The sequence below is a fragment of the Rutidosis leptorrhynchoides genome, chromosome 5 (genome assembly GCF_046630445.1).
Source record: "Rutidosis leptorrhynchoides isolate AG116_Rl617_1_P2 chromosome 5, CSIRO_AGI_Rlap_v1, whole genome shotgun sequence".
Lineage (NCBI taxonomy): Eukaryota > Viridiplantae > Streptophyta > Magnoliopsida > Asterales > Asteraceae > Rutidosis > Rutidosis leptorrhynchoides.
The window spans coordinates 243,936,439-243,941,870 of record NC_092337.1 but is presented as its reverse complement, the minus strand read 5'-3'; the positions used below and the strand labels follow the sequence as shown (position 1 = coordinate 243,941,870).

The 5,432-nt window shown below is 30.0% G+C and overlaps 1 long non-coding RNA gene across 7 annotated transcripts; it reads left to right on the top strand.

Annotated features, from left to right (window-relative positions):
• Positions 1 to 885: 885 nt before the first annotated feature.
• Positions 886 to 5,202, top strand: LOC139847270 (uncharacterized). 7 transcript variants are annotated; one of them, XR_011759402.1, is made up of 8 exons: positions 886 to 1,050; positions 1,841 to 2,068; positions 2,239 to 3,238; positions 3,904 to 3,946; positions 4,039 to 4,098; positions 4,183 to 4,210; positions 4,299 to 4,403; positions 4,879 to 5,202. It is a non-coding gene; the product is annotated as an uncharacterized lncRNA (long non-coding RNA). The 7 variants fall into 7 exon arrangements; XR_011759405.1 differs by having other exon boundaries at positions 1,841 to 2,426; positions 3,025 to 3,238; XR_011759407.1 differs by having other exon boundaries at positions 1,841 to 2,467; positions 3,103 to 3,238.
• Positions 5,203 to 5,432: the final 230 nt, after the last annotated feature.

Genomic DNA, 5,432 nt, shown 5'->3' with positions numbered 1-5,432 from the left:
AAGTACTAAAGCATCTGTACCCCGGATGAGACTTGTCGAGGTCCATAGATCTATCTTTAGAATTCGCGTCAATTAGAGGCCATACTCGTTTCCTAATTATTAGGTTACCAAGCTAAAAATGGGTGATATTCGATTTTGATAATCCACCATAGAATGTAGTTTCGATCACTTGTGTCTATTTCGTAAAACATTCATAAAAACAGCGCATGTATTCTCAGTCCCAAAAATATATATAAAAAGGGAGTAATGAAACTCACATAATGTATTTTGTAGTAACAATACATATGACGACATTGAACAATGCAGGGTTGGCCTTGGATTCACGAACCTATATAATTTGTATATTTATTAAAACATGTACTTGTAATCGAAGAATTTATATATTTTTTATTGATATCATTTTTATATTAATAATTTATAGGTTTCATTATTTGTTTAAATTTATTCATTTCATATATTTTAAATAATTAAAGATATTAATATAGTTAAATTATGTATATTAAATATATCTTTATATGAAGATCATATTTTTGTGAATTTGTTAATTATTATGATAATATTAATATTAATGATAATAATAATATTTTATAATAACAATGATAAAAGTGATAATAATAATATTAGTAAAAATAATGATTTTAATAATGATAAGAATAATAAATTGTATTATAATAATTATGTTATTAACATTTTTATATATATATATATATATATATATAAATTGTAGTAAATGGTGTCAAATTTTGATTGGTCGCAAGCTTATGTTAACAGTAACTTTCGGGTTTTCCCTTCTTCTTTTAACACTCCTTCTACGTTCTTTTCTATCATTCTCACACCATCTTAATTGTTACCACTGATACCAAAACATAAAAAACCACCAAAACCACCAAAACCCCAAAAGACATCTTCGTCCTCGATCAAAATCTAACCAAAAATATGTCGTCTCAGTGGTTCGCACGAATCCCGCCACCACCGTCGCCGCTACCACCTTCACCATCGCTTCAACCTTATCCTCTACCGTTGCCGCTACTGCTAACGTCAACAGAGATGGTCAGTTTCTTTTTAATTAACTTTATTTTCGGGTATCATTCTCTTTCAAGCTCTCTTAGGGTTTCTTTATCTACATGATTTATTAGTTACGATTTTTGATCTTCTACTTAAGGTTATCTGAATTTTAGGTCTTCTAAAGATCTTCATATGTTATTTGACTTGGGTTTTTTGAGCGTACAACTCTGCAACAATTTATATTGGGTAACTATGGGTTTTCTCTAATATTGTTCTTACTATCTTATATGGGAATGACTGATAAAAGTCATTGAAAGGCACAACAGATGAGATTTTGAATTGTTATATTGATTTCAGGGACATAGCTTCTGGGTTAGTGCTATAAATAATTGAATCAGTGTTGTTTTGGTTACGATGTGCTATGTGCCTTCGTAGAGTGATTGTTTTTTTATTGCGAATGTTTGTACATTGATATAATGCCTAATCGTATTGTGTCAAATAAAATGTTTTGCAAGATCAGGATGATAGTATCTAAGATCGAGATGATTATATATTATGTAACAATTAATTTATCCTACTGTTTGTTGATTGAAATTGTAGTTGATTCATATATTTGTTTTAATGAATAGTGCACTGCTTCATGAAACCTTATTTCTAGAGGTGAAGTGGATGTTATGTTATAATGTTGAATTTGATTTGAAGTTTTAAACTGCATTAATTACTGCCATTTTCCCACTGGAATTTTAGTATTTGACCTTCTATACAAGATAATAAATGTCGTTACTCATAGCTAAAGAGTATACTAATCACCAAAAAATATGTTGCAACTTTTTAGGGTTAACAGCTCTGCATTATTTATTAATACGCAAGGTGATCATAAAGCTCGGATTCTGGAAATGGAGAGCTGCAAACTGCAAATTTATCTATTGTTAAGAACAAGTCTGACAAACATGAGGGTAAAAAGTTGTCAGAGTTACCTGATGAGGAGGAATTTGATGAAGAAAACATTCTTCAATATAACGAAGATTATTATATGCAAAGTCTGCTACCCAAAAGAATATTGGTTAGTACCATTAATTTGATCACTATTTTGCTTTTTAAATTATCATTAACCGACATATGTATTGGTTTGCATTAGAATACGAGTGTAAAAGATCTTGAGAATGTTGTTGGATCATCTGATTCATTTTCGATTACTCACTCTTTGTAATTTAGTAATAATCATATCGTCAGGTGCCGGTACGAAATTGTCGAACAAACGTTCGATTTGAAGAAGGGGTTTTTAAACCTTTTCAACCTCTATTCGTGGTTAACATAGAGCCTTCACCCTTTTTGGAGATCGACAGACCATTTGGGGCCCAGATTAGGGTCTGAAGCGAGTTATCCCTCTTTTTTTATTTGAGATCGATGGACGATTGGAGGTACAGATTTGTTTAAGATTTTTTATGCTAATAGTTATTAGGTAAATTCTCTTCCATAGCATGTTTGATTTTTTGAATTTTTCCATTGTAAATACTACCAATCAATTTTTACATGCAATCATATTTGGTGGCATTTGGTTGCGGTGGTTGTGGGTGACAGGGTCGTGGCTTGCTTTACACAGTAAATCTCTCATGTATAGAAATATTTTACTGTATCAATGTCGTAATTTTGTAGTTTTCAACTGTAGTTGATGTTGCGACCGTCAATATTGGAGGTATGCAGTACTATTTTTGTTCCATTTTATACTCTATTAACAACTACTGGAACTTTTCCAATTAATAATCCAGTAATGCTGTTTTTTATTATTATACTAAAGTAGTTTTGTTATCTCTGGATGCTGAAATAATATACCATTTTGAACCTGAGAAGGTATCAACTATTAACCAATGTTTATGTTTTGTTGTTTATTTGATAGTTGATGTTCTGCAGTTCCTAATTAATGCACTGACCATATGTAGTAATAGTTAATCCTAAAAGTGAATTGTATGTGTCTTAATGCAATTATTTTTAAGGGCATGTAAACTTGAATTTTGGTAGGGCTGAATTCAATTAAAAGATTGTATGTTGTATTTACAAAAATTGATACATAAAGGCTACGCGGGTCAAAAATGCTAGGATTGCTACATAAACCCTATATGGTCAGCGATATTTTGCTTAGTGTTTGTGACCGGAATTATGAAATCACACTTCAACGGGGTGTAAAGACGTCGCTACGGCTGGAATCACAAACTAAAACAGAGAAGATATTCAAGTATGTTTCTTCTTCTTTTGCCTTATTTTTTTTTTTTTTTTTTTTTTTTGGAATTTGGAGGTAAATTTTTAGAGTTTTTGTTTTGATTTTCGCTTTGGTTAAGTTATCTGTTTTTTTTTTTTATATTTTTCTTTCGATTTTTAGTTATTGACGGTAGCATAAATTGCTAAAATTGATATCGTTAAATTAATGACAAATACAGTACGGTCTAATTGGGTGGGTCAAAATGGGTAAAGCTTGATGTTGTTTGTAGCATGAAGGGTCGTTGTATACCCAAGAACAGAAAACAAAAGGTAATCTTTTAAAAAAAAATTATTAAAAGAATTATATAATGATATGATATAAATTTGAATGTGTGATATATATATATATATATATATATATATATATATATATATATATATATATATATATTAAATTTTTAAAATAATAATCATGTTTTAATAATCACAAGGCTGACTATAATTTTGATCAGTATTACTGAGAAAAAAGACTTCACTTTTGCTTGAAGGAAATTTATAAGACAAGGCCTAGAGGCAACTGAATATGTGGATCATGTGTTGTTACAAGTTACTGAATATGTGGATCAAGTTTGATTTTGATATGAATGAAACAACTCATTTATTTGTCCATGTTGTGTTTATTGTGATTGGATCCAAGGGCAGAACTTGAACCCGGCCACATATGGGGCGAAATTAATAACAAGAGGTAAACACTAAAAAAGCCTTTTTTCACTTAGTATATTGTAGATTTTTGGTCTAACTTTTAATTAATTTTGGTTGAGATTTAAACTAATGCAGGTTTGAAGTAAGATAGCTCATTGGAGAATCTTATAGTTCTAATGTTATAAGCTACCTAAGGTCTGTTTTCAGAGTCTTTTATGACTCAAGTTTGTTTTCAATTCAAGTTTATATGAGTTTTTAATTGCAATTATTGTGATACAGGTGAAGGAAGCTAAACATTGTACATAATGTAAGTGAACATTAAATGTTTGTCTATTTAGTATGTAAAGGATCTACATATAATTGTCTTAATCTTATTTGAACTTAAATTTATGTAGATTTAAGTCAGTTATGCAAATTACATAGTGTGCCTTTTTTCAAACAAACCATACAAGGATCCATCAGTCGAGTATTTAAATTGTGGGTTGGCCAACATTTATCAGGTACCATCTATAATTCCATCTATGTTCAACTTTAGCGAATGTTATAAAAAATAGTTAAAAGTTAGTATGGTTTGAAATTATCAGGTACCATCATATTTTTAAATAAATGATTTGGCAAATTGGGTCTTTAATGCAAAAAAATTAAATGTCAAAAAAATAAATCATTGTAGAGTTTGTTCTAACTTATGTAGTTCAAAATCATTGGTTATTTATTACTTAATTGGGTTGTTTAATATAATGGGATAGCTTTTCAAAAAAAAAAAAATAAAAAAAATCATTGGTTATTTATTACTCAATTGGTGATTTCAGTAGAATAACTTGGTTTTAAAGATGCATATAGTTGAGCGATGGATATGCATTCTCATTAAGTTTGATGTTGAATTTTTATATTTGATATACAGTTGTCGTTTATATGCGTAATTTTGATGAGAGTTATGTTGTAACTCATATACCTATGTAATATGAGTATATGCAGGATGGGATATAAGATGACATCAGCGTCTCATTCCTGGAATAGTAAGTCAAGTGTCCTGGAATCCTTTTACTTAGTCGTATTTTGATCGAGGATTGGAGAGGAGAGGTGGAAGAAAAGGCTCGTGATGAATTTAGGATTCTGCTCTATACACTGATACATGTATTACAACAGCAAATGGAAACTGTTGGTAGGCAAAATCAAGTTAGTAATTATGTAATCTTAGAGAATAATGACTTTAAAGGTATGTTCATATACAGTATACATTATATGTTGTTACTTCTTTTGTACAAGAACAAAATACACTATCTATGTAAATGTAATCGTTTTTAAGCTACCCAATTCCGCCGCAACGCGCGGACCACTAACTTAGTAATAATAATAGTTATCATCATAATATCAATAATTAATAATTAATAATAATAATAATAATAAAATGAAATGAAATACTACCTTTAAAAACTTGTTCTAAAAAGAATGCCCCAAACCAGGGTTCAAAAAGAATGCCCCAAACCAGGCTCGAACCCATGACCTCTCAAATACCCGCTAACACCTCT